This window comes from Chiloscyllium plagiosum, unplaced genomic scaffold (genome assembly GCF_037043375.1).
Source record: "Chiloscyllium plagiosum isolate Xiang-an unplaced genomic scaffold, Cpla_swu_hap1 HiC_scaffold_8, whole genome shotgun sequence".
NCBI lineage: Eukaryota > Metazoa > Chordata > Chondrichthyes > Orectolobiformes > Hemiscylliidae > Chiloscyllium > Chiloscyllium plagiosum.
Genome location: NW_028270146.1, coordinates 98043556 through 98065940, shown reverse-complemented (window position 1 = coordinate 98065940; position 22385 = coordinate 98043556). Strand labels below are relative to the sequence as shown.

The following is a 22385-nucleotide window of genomic DNA, read 5'->3' as shown; positions in this document are numbered from 1 at the left end:
ATCACAATTGCGTTTCCCCAAGCATAACTCTTACCCTGCATTATATACCTACCCCTTTCCATCGCTCAAGTAAAGATAACCGAATTGTGGTCACTATCACCAAAGTGCTCACCTACCTCCAAATCTAACACCTGGCTGGGTTCATTATCCAGTACCAAATTCAACGTGGCCTCGCCCCTTGTTGGCTTGTCTACATACTGTGTCAGGAAACCCTCCTGCACATATTGGACAAAAACTGATCAAAGTAATCAAATTATGGTATTTATAGTCAATGTTTGGAAAGTTAAAGTCCCCCATGACAACTACCCTGTTACTCTCACTCCTTTCCAGAATTATCTTTGCTATCCTTTCCTCTACATCTCTGGCACTATTCAGAGGCTGACAGAAAACTCTCAACAGGGTGACCTCTTCTTTCCTGTTTCTAACCTCTGCCCATACTACCTCAGTAAATGAGTCCTCAAACATCCTTTCTGCTAATGTAATGCTTTCCTTGACTAATAATGCCACACCTCCCCCTCTTTTGCCATCTTCCCTAGTTCTTACTGAAACACCTGAATCCCAGAACCTGCAACAACCATTCCTGTCCCTGCTGCATCAATGTCTCTGAAATGGCGACAACATTGAAATCCCAGGTACCTATCCATGCTGCAAGTGCACCTACCTTATTTCGGATGTTCCTGGTGTTGAAGTAGACATACTTCAAACCACTTTCCTGCTTGCCAGTGAACTCTTGCGACCTTGAAATCATATTTCTGACCTCACTACTCCCAACCTGCTGGACACTGGAACTACAATTTAGGTTCCCATCCCCCTGCTGAATTCATTTAAAACCTCCCCAGCCCCCAGGATGTTGGTGCCCCTCTGGTTTAAGTGTAGACCATTCTGTTTGTAGAGGTCCCATCTATTCCAAAATAGGCCCCAATTATCCAGATATCCAAAACCCTCCCTCCCTCCTGCACCACCCTGGAAGCCACATGTTCAACTCCTTTCTCTCCCTATTCCTCGCTTCGCTAGCACAGGCAACAAACCCCAGAGATAACAACTCTGTTTGTTCTAGCTCTAAGCTTCCACCCTAGCTCCCTGAATTACTGCCTTAAATCCCCATTACTTTCCCGAATCATGTCCTGAGTACCTATGTGGACCACGACTTGGAGTTGCTCCTCCTCAGCCTCAAGGATCCCGAAAACATGATCCGAGACACCATGAACCCTGGCACCTGGGAGGTAACACATCAACTGTGAGTCTCTCTCATTCCCACAAAACCTCCTATCTGTCCCCTTACTTATGGAGTCTCCAATGACTAATGCTCTGCCCCTTTTCCCCCGTCCTTTCTGAGCAACAGGGACAGACTCTGTGCCAGAGACCTGTATCCCGTTTCTTACCCCTGATAATTTGTCCTCCTCAACAGTATCCAAAACGGTGTACTTGTTACTGAGAGGGAATAGCTACAGGGGATCCCTGCACTTCCTGCCGGTTCCCTTTCCATCCCATGACTGTAACCCATCTGCCTCTTTCTTGCATCTGAGGAGTGACTACATCCCTGTAACTCCTCTCAATAAACCCCCTCCCGAATGATCTGAAGTTCATCCAGCTCCAGCTCCAGTTCCCTAACGTGGTTCTCGAGGAGCTGGAGTTGGGTGCATTTCCTACAGATACAGTCAGCAGGTATATCTCGTGGTGACTCTTACCTCCACATCCTGCAGGAGGAACATTCAACTACTCTGACCTCCATTCCCACTGTTCTAAATTCCCAAAGAGACTGTAGGCAACAGAAGTTGTCCATTGTGTCCTTTTTAAATCTTTCTCCTCTCATTTTCAAAATAAGACCACCTCGTCTTGAAAGCCCCACTTGTTATTCACCTTATCTATACCCTTCATGATTTAGAAGTTTCTGTAAGGTCACCCCTCAACGCCTTACACTCCAGTGAAAAAAAGTTGGGACCTATCCAATTTCTCCTTGTAATTCAAACCATGCATTCCCAGGAACATCCTGGTAAAACCTCCCTGAACCCGCTCCAGCTTCATAACATCCTTCCTTTAGCAGGGAGAGCAGAACTGGACATGTTCTCCAGAAGAGGCCTCATTAGTGTCCGATACAACCTTGACATGATCTCAAAGGACTGAGCTGGTTCTGTTATAATGCAACTCTCTTAAACACGAATTGGCTATAGCGTGATTGAAGAATTTGAACCATCATTTGTAGAACAGAAACTTTCCTTATCTGTGTTGGCTATAATGTGATTCTGGCCCCATTAGTTTAAATGATGCTGCTATTACATGATTTTCTGATGACATGGGATCACACGGGAACAGAACATTCGTGTTATATCAGAACAGACTGTACTTGTAAAATATGTTTGGATTGTTTGTAACTCTATCTGCAAAATCTACCTTATATCCCCTCTTTGCCTTCCTAATCTCCCTCTTAACAATGCCCCTATACGCTTCATATTGTTCAGGAGATTCATTTAAACCCAATTGTCTTTACCTAATTTATGATCTTTTTTTTAATTTTGAGTAGACCCTTAATATCTAATTTATTCATTGTTCCCTAATCCTACCAGCCTTACCTTTCACTCAAACAGGAGTGAAACACCATGGTAGTCCCAGTCAATGTTTGGAAAAGTAAAATCACTCACTATCACAACCTCATTATTCTTACGCATACATGCGACCCCTCCACATATTTGTTCCTCAGTTCCCCCTGATGATTGAAGGGTTGTAGTGATTAGAACCAGGTTGACCTCATTGACTATGAGGTCTTTGTTTGGGGTTGTTCACCTGGGCCAATCAGGAAAGCCCTTGCTGACGAATATAACCAGGAGATGAGAATCTCCTCAGTTCAGGGGGCTGACTCCGAGCTGGGTAGCCACAGCCAGTGTACTGTACATGAGTAAATAAAGGATGACTTGGTGACAGGATACAGGCCTCTGAGAGGTGATTTCTGGGCTGTATAGTACAATCCCAGCAAGGTGAGCATTCCTTTCTTATTTCTACTTGCAATTCATATATTTTCCCTGGACAATGTTTAAGTAATATCTTTCCTATTTACAGCAGTACTGTTTTTCTTCATCCAAAACAACCCTCCCCCCTACCTATTTTGTCTCTTTTTCTATTCTTCCTACAGCATCTGAAACCTGGAACATTCAACTGCCAGTCCTGCCTATTCCTGAGCCAAGTTTCTAACTTAACTGTGACATTTCAATCCCATATTTTCAACTATGCCCTGACTTCATTGTCCTTACCTGTAACACCTCTTGCACTGAAATAAATGCAATTTAATTCTTCCGTCTTCATTCATCCTCTGACGTGCTCTTGTGTGTCTTTTTCTAATTAAGTTGTTCTTTTCAGATTCAGAACTATCCTCACCTATCTTTCTATTTTCTCTGCGAATGAGGATCCCTCCATTCCTTACCCTCACCCCGTTTCCCCCCAACCCACCCTGCCACCACCAATAGATTACATTGTCCCTGAATAGAACTAGCAAATCTCCCCACTCAGATATTAGTCCCTTTCCAGTTCAGCTGAAACTCATCCTTTTTGAACAAGTCTTTTCTGCCCCAGAAGAGATACCAAAGATCGAAGAACGTCAATCCTTGAACATTACGCCACCTCTTCATTCTTTGGTTAAGATTAGATAAGATTAGATTCCCTACAGGCCCAACCAGTCCACACCGACCCTCCGAAGAGTAACCCACACAGACCCGTTTCCCTCTGACTAATGCACCTAACACTATGGGCAATGTAGCGTGGCCAATTCACCTGACCTGCAGATCTTTGGACTGTGGGAGGAAACCGGAGCATCCAAAGGAAACCCATGCAGACACGAGGAGAATGTGCAAACTCCACATTTATCTCCTTTATTCTTTTATTCCTTCCCTCATTTGAGTTGAGCACCAGAGATTGCTACTTTTGAGCTTCTGTTCTTTTTAATCTTCGACCAAACCTCTTATATGAACTCTATAAAGCTTTTCCCTCTGTAAGTCACTCCTACCAATGTGTACAATATCTTCTGGCATTTCACTCTCCCTTTGAACAATATGTTCCAAATGTTTTGAGATGTCCTTAGTCCCATCACCAGGAAAGCAACATACTGTCCTAGATTGATGCTCACTGCTGTGGAATCTTCTGTCTGTGCCCCTGATAGGAGAGTCCCCTATAACAATTGCTCTTTTAAAATTTGTCAAACCCTGTATCACATAAGATCCACTCTTCATGCCCAAGTTCTGACTGTCTCTTCTGTTTTCTTCTGGGAGACTATCCCTTTCAACAGGACCCACAATGGAATGTCTGCTTGAGAGAAGAAAAGCTCCAGGAGACTTTTGAACTCGCTTCTTACCTTTCCTGAGAGTCACCCATCTACCTGACTGATCCTGGTGTGCAACAAATGTCCCAATTCTACCAGACATCTGACTCTCTGTCTCGTGTATGCCCTCAATGACATCAAGCCGAAAATGAAGTTGCTTTCAGTAGCACCTTATATATAAGATAAACTTACTTTCCTGACCTATTAAGCATGCAAATAATACAATAAATCAAACATATAAATCTTCTGCTTTTATTTAGCTTAGCTGATCAAATGAATTAAAAACGAATCCTTTTCAAGTCATCCAGCAGACAGCTTTCAATCCTCTGATTAAAAACAAAACTCACTCCAGAGCCATCCACGTGTAGACCACTGCACAAACTCTGTAAACAGAACTCTGTTCAAAATAACAACTCTCTTCAGTGAGTTAAAAGAAATCTCTTTTCAACTGTTAAATTAAAGCTCTCCTTTCCCGTGTATAATATTTTAGTGAATTATCGAGGAAAAAAAAGCTTGAACTGTCCACGTGTAGTCCTCTCCGAAATCTCCAAAAGTACAACTCTGTTTGAAAAATAATGCACTTGTTTTCTTCTTGCATTTTTGACTTTGAAAGAACCAAAATGAATCAAAGTAAGAATCTTATACTACTGAAATAAAATAACTTTAAGAAATCTAGTAGTAAGCTTACAATCTCAGGATCCATGCTACTCTCAGTCCACCATTTTATTTTTGCTGATGAATTGCACTGAGGTGAAATAGGGAAGAAGTCATGTGACTGGAGACAGTGATGAAAGAGACAGCTCTGGACTTACTTAAAACAGTTTAATCATTTCAATAATTTACCAATTACAGTGAATGGGTATTTGACTGCATTCTTCAGCTGCTCTCTGAATTTAGTCTGGGTCACTGCATAAATACAGGTGTTTGTGCAGGTACTCAAAAGCTGCAGCATGTAGCCTGATTGTTCAGTGATATACGCAGGATCATGGGGAGCTGTGTAACCTGAAATGTTTGAAATTCATTCAAAACAGAAAAAGCCGACATTTGTCATCCATAACAGTATAAAACTGCCTGAGATGGTGAAGAGTAAAATGATGGATTTCCTGCAGCTCTCCATCTCTGGGTCAGTGTGATTCTCACTCTTGCTGTGATCCAGTAGCTTCCTGTGGATTCTGCTGGTCACTAAAATGTGCCTGACAGTCAGAGCATTGAGCAGTAAAATCAGAATGAATGGGAGGAAAGGTGGTAAAATATTACTGAGATTGTGAAATGCTACGCATATATCTTCAGTGTAAAAGTTAAGTGATATGGTGTAGCCCCAAGGTACATTATCAACTATATACATAGGGTGGTATACAAAGTACCAAGGAATATATTTCAAGCAGAACAGCACACTGTTGTAATAACCACAGCTGCAGTTTGCTCTGTGCAATATTTTGCTTTCATCTTCTGGCAATAAATTAAAATAAATCATTCAATGGTGAAGGTGACAGTGAACCACACAGAAAAATCTGTGCTTGCAGAAAGCAGGACAAGTAAGAGAGTGCGTGCAGGAGTGGTCTCCAGGTAAGTATTTGGGAAGTGAAAAGGAATAACTACAGACTGTATGACATCAAAGAAAATGACTAGCAGATCTGCCACTACCATGACTACCAGATAGTGTATGATACATTTGGACAGTCCAAACTTCCCTCATGACAGGATCAGAATAGCCACTGAGTGAACTGGAATACAAAGGAAATAAATAAAGGAATTATACATAGGTATCTCAGGTGGCATGTGCATAGCAAATAAATTTTATTTGCCCAATCAGATTTTTTCACAATCTCAAACATTTTAATTAGTTAACTTTTTTTTTCAATCATATTCAGTTTATTACAAAACTAGGCTACAAACGCTGTGTTTGTAATTTTCATGAATTTGTGCTTCTCCGTCTACAAGGACAATCTGTAGTTCCTGACATAAACAGCCCAGCCCTGAACAGAATCATTCCAGTGTTGTCTCCAACTCTGTGCAGGTATCACCTCACTTCCAGCACCAGCGGTCCACCGTTTGTTAGACAAAGGATTATATCACAATAGACTTTTCAATGTTTTTAGCTTTTGCTACTTTTTTGGGCATTCTGACACCAAATTTCCCTTTTTATGCATTATTCATGCATTTTCCCATGAAACCTGATGTACCATAATTTCAGTCATCCATTTACTGCTTTTATTGCCCATTTGAAACTTACTTCTCTCATCCAGAATTAGAATTAGAATTAGCTTTATTGTCACATATACTCACATGAGTACAGTAAAAAGTTGACAAGTCACCAGTTAACAGCGCCATCTCAGGTATCAAGGTACTAGGTACAGATGTAATGCAGTCTCAACCTTACACATGTGGCTTTCTATCCCATAATCCAAACATTTAATAGATGCAGGCAAAGATCTGGGACTCCCATTTGTACCACATTAGTAATCCATGTAAATCATTCAACTTGCTTATACATCACAACCTATTTTAAATCTTGTTCCAAATAGGGATCCCAGAGTTTTAAGAAGTGATTAGAGTGATAGGAAATGACAGTGAGTGCAATTGTAGCTGAGGTGTTAGGTGAATATTAGACAGCAATAGCTTATGAAGAAATGTGTGGTCATTTTGAAAGAAAGTACTACATTCATTTTTGCAACATTCCTGCTCTCAGGGCATTCCAAAGCAACTTATGACCGATCAAGTACAAGTTGTACCTTTCCTAACCCAGCACCTTCTAGCCTTGAATACTTTAGCTGTGTGAACCCCTCAGTACTTTCAGTTTTGCAAAGAATCCACATTTGTTTTTCCAATTTTTGTAAGTGGTATTTACTGATAAACAGATCATGCGCATTCTCTAAAATAACTGCTTCCCGTCTCATTTCTGGTATACAGTGCTTTTTAAAGACTGATTCAGGATTTCTGGCCTCCTGCCTTCCTGCCCAAGGTCTGCCAAGATCCGGTTCCAAGATGACTGAATGACAGCGCTATGTTTCCTGCTGTGTTGCAGTGCAGTCACAATCGTCATTTCAGAAATGCAGCAGCCAGTTTGCACACAGAAGGCTTACACACAGAACAATGTGATAATGTCAATGAATGCTTCACAACATCAACGATGGCACAGTGCTGTGAGATGTCGAGACTGACTTTTTATTTTTGTGTCTTTTTTAATTGTTGACTGAAATGAGAAAATGTCAGTTGCGAAACTAGCAATTGTAAAGATTGAAAGCAAGTAACTTCATCCACATTTTGAGCATTGTTTGCACAGCTGTGGGTTAAGCCAATAGTTGCAGATGAACTGAAGCTGAAGGATTGCATATTAATAGAGTTTGGATTGGCAACAAACCTCAGATTGTTTTATGGACCCGTGACCAATTACCACGGCAAGCATTTGTGCCTGCCAGCAATGATGTGACTGCAACACCTTAGGACTGTGAAGAAGACAAAGAGAACCTTTTGGACAAGCACCAGTTAGGGACTCTCCTTCTTTCTCTGTTCCCTGCAGTAAGCCACTTTAAGACTGAAGAAAGCCACTTTTTCTTTCATTCAGAAGTTGTCATAAACTGTGATTTATAGTCAATAAGTCAGAGATCTTTCATCAGTAAACCAGCTACACTTTACCTTGTGAAAACCAATGGAAGCATCTTTATTCCATAATCTAACCTTCTCACAGATGCAGTTAAAGATATGAGACTCCCATATTACAGTTGTAGCAGGTTATAACTGTTCACCTGCAGCTCAAGTCTAATATTTGGAGTGAGTATTCATTCCTGTTAAGTGCAGAAATCTGCTCAGTGCTTTCTGTCAGTCTGTGTCTAAAGGTGGGTAAATAGGAGAATTTTGCAGCTGTGAAGGAAATCTTCACCTTTTGTGATGACTCTGGGAATAGAATCACAGAATCAGTTCAGTACAGATCGAGGTTCATTGAGTCTGCACTGACTATCCACAGAGTGTCCCCTCCAACCCCAACCCCACTCCCTCATCCCTGTCACCTGGCATTTCCCATGGCTAACCCACCTAGTCTGCACATCCCAGATCGTGACGGAGCAATTTAACTTGGCAAATCCACCTCATCTTCACATCTTTGGATAGTGAGGCTTTATTTTCAATGCTTTAGTGAGGCATGACAGGTAATGCGGTTTGTTTAAAAACCAGCCAAATGACAACAACTTGCAAAGAAGAATAGAATGAATCTTAATGAGTAGCAGAGAAAGATTCAAGGGAAGAACAGGTGAGGCCACAGTATTTACTGAAAAAGGTGAATTTCAGAATTCATTCAAATCCTACTGTCAAACCTGAATTGAGACTGTATGGAGAAACTGGCAGAATTGGCGGGGATCAGTGTTGGGGAGGTGTTGAATTGGTTTCACATTTGGAGAGGAGTTCAGAGCTGAAGAAGCACAATCCAGGTGAGTCAGGTATTGATAAGGTTCGGCCAGTCTGCCTGCTCAATGCGTGTTCCTGATAAACTCAAGGGCAATTGAAATTTAGGAAATGAGACCACTCTTTGCATACATTTTGCACCATAGAACATAGAACAATATAGCACAGAACAGGCCCTTCGGCCCACGATGTTGTGCCGAACATTTGTCCTAGCTTAAGCATCTATCCATGTACCTATCCAATTGCCGCTTAAAGGTCACCAATGATTCAGACTCTGCCACTCCCACAGGCAGTGCATTCCATGCCCCCACCACTCTCTGGGTAAAGAACCTACCCCTGACATCCCCCTTATACCTTCCACCCTTCACCTTAAATTTATGTCCCCTTGTAACACTCTGTTGTACCGGGGAAAAAGTCTCTGACCGTCTACTCTATCTATTCCCCTGATCATCTTATAAACCTCTATCAAGTCACCCCTCATCCTTCGCCGTTCCAATGAGAAAAGGCCTAGCACTCTCAACCTATCCTCGTATGACCTATTCTCCATTCCAGGTAACATCCTGGTAAATCTCCTCTGCACCCACTCCAAAGCTTCCACATCTTTCCTAAAGTGAGGCGACCAGAACTGCACACAGTACTCCAAATGTGGCCTAACCAAGGTCCTGTACAGCTGCAACATCACTTCACGACTCTTGAATTCAATCCCTCTGCTAATGAACGCTAATACACCATAGCCCTTCTTACAAGCTCGATCCACCTGAGTGGCAACTTTCAAAGAGCTATGAACATAGACCCCAAGATCCCTCTGCTCCTCCACCTTACTAAGAAACCTACCGTTAACCCTGTATTCCGCATTCTTATTTGTCCTTCCAAAATGGACAACCTCACACTTGACAGGGTTGAACTCCATCTGCCACTCCTCAGCCCAGCTCTGCATCATATCTAAGTCCCTTTGCAGCCGACAAAAGCCCTCCTCATTATCCACAACTCCACCAATCTTCGTATCATCTGCAAATTTACTGACTCACCCTTCGACTCCCTCTTCCAAGTCATTAATAAAAATTACAAACAGCAGAGGACCCAGAACTGATCCCTGCGGAACTCCACTTGTAACTGGGCTCCAGGCTGAATATTTACTATCTACCACTACTCTCTGACTTCGACCGGTTAGCCAGTTCTCTATCCAACTGGCCAAAGTTCCCACTATCCCATGCCTCCTGACTTTCCGCATAAGCCTACCATGGGGAACCTTATCAAATGCCTTACTAAAATCCATGTACACTATATCCACTGCTCTACCCTCATCCACATGTTTGGTCACCTCCTCAAAGAATTCAATAAGACTTGTAAGGCAAGACCTACCCCTCACATGTCCGTGCTGGCTGTCCCTAATCAAGCAGTGTCTTTCCAGATACTCATAAATCATATCCCTCTGTACCCTTTCCATTACTTTGCCTACCATCGAAGTAAGACTAACTGGCCTTAGTCCCGGGGTTATTCCTATTCCCTTTTTTGAATAGGGGCACAACATTCGCCACTCTCCAGTCCCCTAGTACCACCCCCGTTGACAGTGAAGACGAAAAGATCATTGCCAACGGCTCTGCAATTTCATCTCTTGCATCCCACATAATCCTTGGATATATCCTGTCAGGCCCGGGGGACTTGTCTATCCTCAAGTTTTTCAAAATGCCCAACACATCTTCCTTCCTAACAAGTATCTCCTCTAGCTTACCAGTCCGTTTCATACTGTCCTCTTCAACTATACGGTCCCTCTCATTTGTAAATACTGAAGAAAAGTACTCATTCAAGACCTCTCCTATCTCTTCCGACTCAATACACAATCTCCCACTACTGTCCTTGATCGGACCTACCCTCGTTCTCGTCATTCTCATGTTTCTCACATACGCATAAAAGGCCTTGGGTTATCCATGATCCTACCTGCCAAAGATTTTTCATGCCCTCTCTTAGCTCTCCTAATCCCTTTCTTCAGCTCCCTCCTGGCTATCCTGTATCCCTCCAACGCTCTGTCTGAACCTTGTTTCCTCAATCTTATGTAAGCCTCCTTCTTCCTCTTTACTAGACATTCAACCTCCCTCATCAACCAAGGTTCCCTCACACGACTATCTCTTTCCTGCCTGAAAGGTACATACATATCAAGGACACGTCGTATCTGTTCCTTGAAAAAGTTCCACATTTCCACGACATCCTTCCCTGATAGCCTATGCTCCCAACTTATGCTCCTCAAATCCTGTCTTGCAGCATCATATTTACCCTTCCCCCAATTGTAAAACCTACCCTGGTGCACACACCTATCTCTCTCCATAACCAAGGTGAAAGTCACAGAATTGTGGTCACCATCACCAAAAAGCTCACCCACTAACAAGCCCATCACTTGTCCTGGTTCGTTACCAAGTACCAAATCCAATATGGCCTCCCCTCTGGTCGGACAATCTACATACTGAGTTAGAAAAACTTCCTGGACACACTGCACAAACACCGGCCCGTCCAATCTACTTGATCTAAAGAGCTTCCAATCAATATTTGTGAAGTTGAAATTGCCCATGACTACTACCCTGTGGCTTCTGCACCTTTCCAAACATTTACTATTGAAATTTCCAGTCTAAATATTTGTCCTGTGTCGATAGTTCTTTTTTGCTCTTTATTGATAAAACAATCAATTATTCCAAACACGTCATTTTGTTCCGACTGAAATCTGTAATCAGCAAAATAAGATTTGAAACAGAACTTCCAAAACAAAGCAATCAAAGACGATGGTTCAAATTACGGGTCATTTGCTTCCACAGAAGTGTTAAATATCTGACTAAGAACTCCAGCAACTGCAAGAAGAGGATAGGAATCACCTTCCAACTGACGGAGTATTGTTGGTTCACCCATTTTTCTGTGAACTGGGAGGTTTCCCTACTGGTGCCCCAGGTAATAGCTGTGCCTGATGACATGAAGCATTCAGAGGAGCCTCGTACTCATAGAGGGAAAAGTACAGAGAGATGACCGATACCTCATTGTGCATATCAATCACAGGTCATTGAGCACACAAGTGGAGACAATTCTGTGAAACTCATAAAATAAACTACAATTAATTGGAACATGTCTGCCTCAAAGGATGATATTCCATTGATAATATTGTTTAATCTGACCCTCTTCAAGGAATATTATTCATCCAAGTCACATAAATAGTTTAAACCTTAAAATTGAAATTTCTTTTGGCCATTTCTTTTCAACGCAACATTGGAAGTCAGTAATTTTGAGGCAAGGTTCATCTATAGATCCCTGCAGAGTCTATGTATTCCCTACAGTGTGGAAACAGGTCCTTTGTCCAACAAGTCCACACCGACACACTGAAGACTATTCCACCCAAACCCATTGCCTATTACTCTACACTTAGCCCTAGTGAACACATCCCTGAACACTATGGGCCAATTCACCTAACCTGCACATCTTTGGATTCTGGGAGGAAACTGGAGCACACAGAGGAAACACACACAGACATGGGGAGAATGTGCAAACTCCACACAGAGTGCCATCCGAGTGTGGAATCGAGCCCAGGTCCCTGGTGCTGTGAGGCAGCAGTGCAGCAGTTTAGTTTAGTTGCCAAAAGTATTTCAAACACAAAAGTTAAAAATATTGTTCATGAACAATTGAAAATTGACACGCCTTATTCTTAAGAATATAAATTTCTTGAAACCCCTGTTTGAGGTTCATGTTTCTAGAATACCCTTTAGTTTTAGGAATTAAACTTTAACAGGAGAAAATGAGCCAAATACAGCTCAGGCCGATGAGAATCTCTTACATTGAAAATGTATGTTGCTTTAAGAGAAGAGAAAGTGAGGACTGTAGATGCTGGATTTCAGAGCTGAAAATGTGTTGCTGGAAAGGCGCAGCAGGTCAGGCAGCATCCAAGGAGCAGGAGAATCGACGTTTCGGGCATGAGCCTGAAGAAGGGCTCATGCCCGAAACGTCGATTCTCCTGCTCCTTGGATGCTGCCTGACCTGCTGCGCCTTTCCAGCAACACATTTTCAGTTTAAGAGGAGAGAGACAATATAAGAAACAGGAAGGTGGCTTGCTGTGTTGGAGCGATGGTGTTGAATCATAAATTTTGCAGAGTATGTTTGACAGGGTCAATGTAAGTTTGTTCTGGAGTGAGCTGTATACTCACACACTATGTTACAGCACTTCTCAGCTTCTCGCACATTAATGTGGGAGTAGGACACCAGCTCTGATGGAAAAGGCAGGGTGAAAGTTTTCACCCACCACAGGGACTTCCAGCTATAGGCGTGGTTGAATTCTTTGGCACGATATTAAAGGGGCACCCAGGTAGGCCTTCTGTAAACCAAGACCCTCACTCGGCTTGTGCTGGGTCTCTCTGAGTCTCCTCGGAGATATCTCAGAGCAGAGAGAAAGTGGGCCTTCAGCTCAGTAACACTTGACAGGAGCTCTTCCTCCATCTGGGATGGAAGGGATGTCCACTTCCTGGGGATTGGAACCTGTCGCCATCCTGACTGTTGGAAGCCCAGGATGTAGATGAGTCTCCATGGCTGGCACAAGAGAGTCTGGCTCCAGTACCACTAGAGGGTGAATGATCTGCTGCCCTCTGCCAGGGTATATGCCACTGTCCATTCATGACAATGTCACCCTCATAGGGACATGAGGCATTGCATGTTTACAGCTGATGGACTGTCACCCAGGGGATAGGACTGCAGGCATCTCCATCACAAGCTTCATGCACTGTCACTCCATGGGAGCTACCAACGATGCACAACTGGTAGCTCTCTCTCAAGAAACAATAAAGATGGGAAATGATCAAGACCATTCATTAGGTTAGGCACCATTGGCTCCCTCGTCTTCCATCATAATTTGGTGAAATTAGAAATTAGCAAGGAGTTGGGGTTGGAGAAGGGCTGTACCCAAAAAAGCTTACTTCGGTCTCAGAGGGATCTCAGATACAAACGGCATAACTTACACTTGAGCCTTTTTCCAGCTGCTCTCTGTCTCTCTCTCTTGCGCTCTCTATCTCGCTCAGTCTCTCTCTCTCTCAATGTCTCTTTCTCTCTCTCACACACACACAAAGCAAAAGCACCATTTCATTGAAGCCTGAACTGTTTAGATATCCTGTTCAGATATTCAGATATCTTATTGGTACGGCAGTGGAGATTGCCAGCTATAGGCATGGTCATCTAAATCTATCATCATGAATACTTTGGGCTGGGTGGCTGGATCTTGGGAAGATTGCACCAGCTGACCCTGACAGAAGTTACCACATAGTGCTTGTGAGTCTGTGACTTGTTGTGATTGGAATCAGGGTCATCTGAGGGGAGTGTTGAATACTCACCAGGGGAGTCTTGGAAGTCAAACTGTTTGGGATATTGACCTGGTGGAACCATAGTTGAATCTCAATGACACTGCCATTAGACAGGGGAATCTGCACCATTGGTGAACTGGTTGCTCTGTGTCCAGAACTCTGTCACAAAAAGGCTGGGGAAATGAAGGTGTGTGTGGACTCATGCACAGGCAACAGACAGAGCCATAGATGTGAGAGTGTCTTCACGTGGTTTGTGGAACAGGAAATCACCCTCCATTTCATCTCCTGCTTTTTTTTGATGCTGGGGTGTTGAGTCTCCTCACCTCAATGGCAGTTGCCAGTTTCTTGGAAACAGCCTGTTGCCCAACAGGGTGGAGAAACCAAGGTCAGGTTTGGTCCATATGGTAAATTGCAGACCATCCAGAGAGTGTGCAACTGGAGAGAACATCCCTCCCTATGTCAAGTTGTTCATTGTTAATGGGGCCAGAAACAGTGGAGGAAGAGTCACACTCTCTCCTACAGCTGAAAGGAGTTGTCACAATCCGGAGCACTGCCATGGAAAATTCTATTGGGATATTCACAGATCCAGCAGGATGTCTGGGAGCAACTGATTGTGGAAAGGCAAGTAGTGTGGGGTGGCATGGTTGCTCAGTGGTTAGCACTGCTGCCTCACAGCACTAGGAAACCAGTTCGATTCCTGCCTCGGACAACTGTGTGTGTGGAGTTTGTACATTCTCCCCTTGTCTGCGTGAGTTTCCTCCAGACACTCCGGTTTCCTCCCCTCGTGCAAAGATGTACAGGTTCGGTGGATTGGCAATGGTTAACTGCCTATAGTGCCAAGGGATGTGCAGGCTCGGTGGATTGGCCATAGGAAATACATGGTTACAGGGATAGGAAAGGAGAAGGGTCTGGTCTGGGTGGGATGCTCATCAGGGCGTTAGTATGGACCCAATGGGCTGAATGGCCTGCTTCCACAGATTCTATGATGATACTTACTTAGATCATGCTGGAGCATTCTCTGCTGCTTAGCTTGTAAGAGAACTGCACCCCACAGGATTGCTGTCTGTATGGACACAGGATCACTGCTCAGACTGCACAGTATTTGTGTTGCAGTACTCAAGTGAATGGGTGATGGACTGAACTTCAAATTCACAAGGCACAGGGTGAATCCATGACCACACAGTCTGGCACCACCAGAACACCAAGTTTAAGCCTTTTCTCCTGGGTTGTATACAGGGTGGGTATGCTGCTTTGTTTCTTTAAGGAAAGTCTATGACCATCCAGGGATGATAGTCTGGGCGGGAAAGGGTCATGTCTTTAGTTAATGAAGGTGCATATTGTGCCATTTGGAAGCTTGTGCTGAAAGAATCTATCATTCCCATGTCTCATTGTGCAGATGACTGATGGTAACTGTGTCCATGTGGCCTGCCTCCAATTTGCAATGAATGAAGACTCTCAAAAGCACCTTGTCAGCTCCAATCGAATATCTCAAGCTGCTGCTTTTTCCAGTGGAGAGCAGTCTGAGCATGATCATATCTAATGGATGACTTGAAAAGAGTAGGATTGAGCACCGGTCCACCATGAGTGGTCAGTTTTGTCAACATTGGGAAGGAAAGTACGAAGCTGAGGGCAATCATCCTGGAGGGACGATCTCCAATTGAAATGAAATTGGAAATTGAACGCAGAAAGTGCTGCAGAAACATGTGTAAATATTTGGAGAAACACTGCAACCAAAGTGAGAGATAGAAAAATGGCTCGGATTTTATTTGACTTACTTCAATCATTTCAGTAACTTACCAACTGTAGTGAATGGGTATTTGACTGCATTCTTCAGCTGCTCTCTGAATTTAGTCTGGGTCACTGCATAGATACAGGTGTTGGTGCAGGTACTCAAAAGTTGCAGCATGTAGCCAGATTGTTCAGTGATATACGCAGGATCATGGGGACCTGTATAATCATAAGTGTTTGAAATGTGTCCATAAAGGAAATACACAACATTGGTCATCCATAACAGTATAAAACTGCCTGAGATGGTGAAGAGTAAAATGATGGATTTCCTACGGCTCTCCATCTCTGGGTCAGTGTGATTCTCTCTCTTGCTGAGATCGAGGAGGTTCCTGCGGATTCTGCTGGTCACTAAAATGTGTCTGACAGTCAGAGCATTGAGCAGTAAAATCAGAATGAATGGGAGGAAAGGAGTTAAAATAATGCTGACACTATGAAATGCAACCCACAAAGTTTCAGTGTAAAATCTCTGTGATGGGACAGCTCCCCAGGGTATATTGTCGATGACATATTCAGGTTCATATACAAAGTACCAAGGGATATTTTTCAAACAAAACAGTACACTTACTGTTTTTATAACCACATCTGCAGTTCTCTCTGTGCAATATCTTGTTCTCATCTTCTGACAACATATTACAATAAGTCTGTCAAAGGTGAAGGAGACAGTTAACCAGACAGATGTATCTGTGGCTAAATAAAGCAGGACATGTAAGACAGAGCGTGCAGGAGTGGTCTCCAGGTAGGAACCTGGAAAATGAAATGGTATAACTGTAAACAGTATCACATCAGTACAAATGACCAGTAGATCAGAAACTGCCATAGCTACCAGGTAATGGGTGATACACTCGGAGAGTCCACATTTCCCTCGTGACAGGATCAAAATAGCCACTGAGTTAACTGAAAAGCAAACGGGGATATGAAAGAAATTATGGATTGGAATCTCAGATAGCATGTGCATTACATCAGTTCACAAGCAGAATAGGAGTATATCTTTTAGTAACAAGAACCTCCTGTATCATTCAAGTGAATTATTTTGAGTTTATTTACCTGCCTTGGTTCTGCTTTGAGTCGTTATTGCTACCTTAGCATTGAGATGCTGGTCTAAGTATCTTGATCTATGACTGTCCTTGAGGTTGCTTGCTCCCTATTTATATGCAAGGCACTGCAACTCCTTATGTTCCCTAACACTCCTTTATTTACACCTGTACATGCGCGATTATTGAAAAGAGTTCTCTTGCACAGCTTCCAATACATCCCTCTTCACATGCTCATTCCAGACTGGTCTTATAATGGTGTCAGAATCATGGGGTCAGTTATATCATCATCACGTACCTGGATGTCATGATAGATAGTTTTAATCAAACTGTTCAGAATGGTGAGGACACATATCCTGGTACAAAGAGGGGGCAGCAACCTGGTACAAAGTGCAGAGAGTGGTCCAGTGGGGAACATGGCAACAGCCAGCAAGCTGACCACATGGAGACCCCCTGCACTGGTCAGCTGTGGAAAGCTCTTGGAGAGGGACTGTGATGTTTGGCTTTTTAACTTGTTTCTTGTTTTTCTGATCTATACTGTGTATAGCTATAATGTTTTCTTCATTTCTCTATTCTGTAACTAGGGGTTATACCTAGATACTGTGCACCTGAGATTGTGCCATGTGTTGGTGACATTATTACACTGTGACCAATCTTGTCACTGAACAACCTGTTCCCAGGTACCTTTGTATCTAAGATGGTGCTGTAAGTGATGATTTATAAACTTTTCACTGGACTCTTGTGACAATAAAGCTTAGTTGTTCATTCATTCATTCATACATACATACATAGAGTTATCAAAGAGGTAGGATAATCTGAACCCACAGTTGTTAAATTGATTTATATTGTCTGCAGATATCTTTGAGTTCTCTGTTTTTCACTGAGTGTTGCCTTCTAACAGGTCAAGAGAGAAATGCAAACAGAGAGAGAGGGAGAGAGAGAAAGCACACCTTCTAGTTCTGCTGTTGGAATTGATCAGTTTTCTGCTGCTCTGCCTGAAATGGAGTTCAATTGTCTATTGCAATGTCTGGCTCCAAACTGGAAAAAAATGCTGGCAACTTTCATCACATTTTGTGAAACTTCCTGAAAGGTGTAAAAAGAACAGTAGATAGAGGTCTGAGTGACTATTTCAGTCCATTAGAAAATATGTCAATTTCACTTCAGACTGGGTCTTCTTTATTGATGGGTTCACATATGATCATATGATCACTGCAGCCACCTTCAGTCAATGTTTCTTTTCTTTTGAAACCATTTTAATTCAAGAATATGAATTTAAAATTCCAGGTATTATAACCATATGATGGAGGTTCATTTTTTCAGCTATTGTAATGCTTCCATACCATGAATATGGACTTTTCTTAATTTTGTTGATGGTGACAGTTCTGTTACAATATAAACATGAAATATGAGAAACCAGCACAAAACTTGAGATGACAACACACACTCATTCTGCATTCACTCTCTTTATCCATTTCTCATGTCAAAGGTTGCCATATGATTGGCAATTAGACTAGTTCCCTCAGCCATACAATATTTCTGAGTTTTAACCCTACACTGCCCAGTTCTATCATTCATATTTATAGCTCATAGAATCATCCAATGGAGAAGAGGCCCTTTGGCCCATTGAGCCTGCACCAGCTAACAACAATCAACATTTACACCGATCCCCCTTTCCAGCACTTGACCCACAGCCTTAAATGCTATGACAGTTTAAGTGCTCATTCAAATACTTTTTAAAGGTTGTGAGGTTTCCACCTCAAGTATCCACCGAGGCAGTGGGTTCCAGATTTCCACCACCCTCTGGGTGAAAAACGTTTTTCCTCAAATCTCCTCTAAACCTCTTGCCTTTCACTTCAAAATGATTCCCCCTTGTTACTGACCCTTTAACTAAAAGAAAACAGTTACTTTCTGTTCACCCTGTCCATGCCCATCATAATCTCTCCATCTCACCCTGGTCTCCTCTTAGCCCTCTTTGCTCTAATACCTTATCCTGCCTTAACCTACTTGGTGTAAGTAATCTGTCCTTACCTGGTCTGCTTCAACTTCCAGATACCAGACTCTCTGAGATGATGGAGTTAGATCAGAACTATTAGCCAGGTTGGTTGCCAGTTTATTTCGAGTCTTAGCTATGACACTGCATGCTTTTTGGTAACAGATTCACACCAACAATTGATATTGAAACTAAACATTTATTATGGGATTAGCAAATATGTGAACAATTACATTTTGTTGTTTGTTACTTAAATAATTGAATCATTCAGAATGCTTTTTAAGAAAACTTTTGCCATTGACTATAATTAAGATCTGTAATCACCAAAATGATGTTTTAAACAGAACTTTTAAAGAAAACAAAAGTCAGAGGTAACATGGTTAAAATACAAGTCTTTGAAATTGTTAAATGTCTTACCAAGAACTCCAACAACTGCAAGAAAGGGGTAGTAAACATCTTCCAACTGATGGAGTATTGTTGGTTCACGCATTTTTCTGTGAATTTAAAGGTTTTCCTGCCGATGCCCCAGATAATAGCTTTACCTGATGACATGAAGCATTCAGAGGAGCCTCGTACTTATAGAGGGCAAGGTACAGAGAGAGATGAGAAATCCCTCATTGTTCATATCAATCACAGGTCATTGAACAAACAAGTAGAGACAATAATGCAAAAATCTCCCCATAAAATTCCTAAAATAAACTATAATTAATTGGAACATGCACTGCCTCAAAGCATGATATACTGTTGAAGAAAGTAGTTGAATATAAACCAGTTAGAGGAATATTACTGATTAATTTAACATAGGTAATTTCATCTGTCATTTGCACATTTTCTACAGCTGCTTCTGTTCCACGTAATAATAAACTCAGTCATTTTAGACAGCATTTACTTCAGTTACTCAATGTATTTGATGCACAGAATGCTTTTCAGAAGTTGTTGATAAAGGGGTTGCTTGGAAAATTGGGTTAAATGATTCAATGGCAGCAAGTCATGTGACCTTGGAAAAACAGCCAAGAAAAGGTTTTAGAGAGATAAGAGATTGGGTTTGTTGCTCTTTCTTATTAGAGAACCTAGATTTGGAAGAGTTTGTGAGGTCCTAACCTGATGACTGTTAGGCCCGTGCCCGAAACGTCGAATCTCCTGTTCCCTGGATGCTGCCCCTGAAGAAGGGCCTGTGCCCGAAATGTCGAATCTCCTGTTCCCTGGATGCTGCCTGACCTGCTGTGCTGTTCCAGCAATAAAGTTTCAACTTTGATCTCCAGCATCTGCAGACCTCACTTTCTCCCCTAACCTGATGACTACCTAGTAAACTGTTCCAATCTTGGTTTCTGCTTCAAAAACTGAGGGAGGCACAAGAAAGAAGCCCCCGCCCCAAAGCTTATAGTGAAAGCTGCATGTCTCTTTCTCCCTCTCTTAGCTGAAATGATTGAATACCAGATCAAGTTTTCACATCATTATATTTTAACTACCTTTTAAACACTGAAAAGCTGAACCATGACCACTTTCCAAATGTTTGAAAGCAATTTGATTTCCAGCCAAATTGAAGCTTGCTTAGAAAATATTACATCAGCCGGTGGCTGTCACCAATTCGATGTTATCAACAGGAAAGCTGGTGAACCCTGTGATTTCACCAAATTTTCTATCTTTTGCTTTTCAGATCATTGTCTATTAAGGTGTTCTCATTAGTCAGTTTGAAAGCATCTTTGCTGCAGAGTCTGTGTTTTGGTTTATGTTTTGTGAGTGTGGCTGCCTGTTTGGATTGAAAGGGAATATAGGTGTCATTCTGGAGCCGAGCTTAGAAGTTGACTAGTTTTGCACTTGGCCTTAGCTATCAGTTTTATTTTATAGTATGCAAGTTATTCATGAGTTCATTGAACAAACTGAGTTCTTTTATTCTGGAGAGGAGTATCAATTGGGACTTAATTGGCCTTTTGGATAAGTCAATCAATGTGTTTAGTGTGACTCAATGGAGAACTGAGGCAAGCTAACAAACACATTCCTCCTGTCACGCCACAATACTATCATAATTCTTCTGAATATTTTGCTCAGTGTGCACCCATTCTGGTTTCCCCGATCCGAATGGGAAATGTTGCCATGAGTTTTCCTCTCATCCTTCTAAAATCCAGTGAATACAAACCCAGTAAATCCAATGTCTCTTTCTCTGACAAAGCTGCCATCCCAGGGATCAGACTGATAAACTTTTGCTTCACATCCTCTCTGGCATGTAAGGAGTCATAAAAGGGCAGCATGGTGGCTCAGTGGTTAGTACTGTTGCCTCACAGAACCAGGGACCCTGGTTCAATTCCTTCTTCTGTCTGTGTGGAGTTTGCACATTCTCCTTGTGTCTGCGTGGGTTTCCTCCAGGTGCTCTGGTATCCTCCCACAACCCAAAGATGTGTAAGTTAGGTGAAGTGGCCATGCTAATTTGTCCCATAGTGTGCAGGGATGTGTAGGTTAGGTGCATTGGTTATGGGAAATGTAGAATAATAGGTGTAGGTGAATGGGTCTGGGTGGGATAAGTTTTGGAGAGTTGGTATGGACCTGTTGGGCCAAATGGCCTGTTTCCAAACTGTCGGGATTCTAATTCTGCATGTAATGCCTCAGGTGTGGTCTGACTCAGACCTTGTACAGCTGCAGTAAAACATTCTTGTTCCTATTCTCAAACCCTCTTGCAGTGAAAACCAATCTTATAATTTGTCTTCCTAACAGCCTGCTGCATCTGCACGCTTGCTTTCAGTGACCAGTGTACGAAGATATGGGATCCTTTTGTACGTCAACATTTCCCAGTCTATCATCATTTACAATATGCTCTGCCATATGCTGTTCCTGCTGAAGTGGGAAGCTTCATATTCATCTGCCATGTATTTGACCACTCACTTGTCTCAATTACCCTGAAGACTCTTTCTGTCTTCCTCACCACTCACACTCCCAGTCCCACCTAGTTGTATGTTGTCAACAAATATGAAAATATCACATTTGTTTCCCTATTCCAGATCATTGATAATATATTGTGAATGGCTAGAATCCATGCACTGATCCCTGTGGTACCTCACTTGCCATCACCGTCCAACCTGAAAACAACCTATTTAGTCCAACTCTCGGTCCCCACCTGTTAACCAGTTCTCAATCCATACCAGTATATTTTCACTATTAACATGTGATTTAACTTTGAACAATCACCTCTTATTTGAGGCATTTCCAAAAACTTTATGAAAATCTAAACATTAGTGGGCGCCACGGTGGCACAGTGGTTAGCACTGCTGCCTCACAGCGCCAGAGACCCGTGTTCAATTCCCGCCTCAGGCAACTGACTGTGTGGAGTTTGCACGTTCTCCCCGTGTCTGCGTGGGTTTCCTCCGGGTGCTCCGGTTTCCTCCCACCATCCAAAGATGTGCAGGTCAGGTGAATTGGCCATACTAAATTGCCTGCAGTGTTAGGTAAGGGGTAAATATAGGGGTATGGGTGGGTTTCGCTTCAGCGGGTCGGTGTGGACTTGTTGGGCCGAAGGGCCTGTTTCCACACTGTAATCTAATCTAAATCTAAATCTAAGTCTA

At 42.5% G+C, this 22385-nt stretch overlaps 2 pseudogenes; both read right to left on the bottom strand.

Annotated features, from left to right (window-relative positions):
- Positions 1–5132: 5132 nt before the first annotated feature.
- LOC148149472 (uncharacterized) lies at positions 5133–14104 on the bottom strand (annotated as a pseudogene).
- A 1689-nt stretch (positions 14105–15793) lies between these two features.
- Positions 15794–19321, bottom strand: LOC148149471 (putative G protein-coupled receptor 139; annotated as a pseudogene).
- Positions 19322–22385: the final 3064 nt, after the last annotated feature.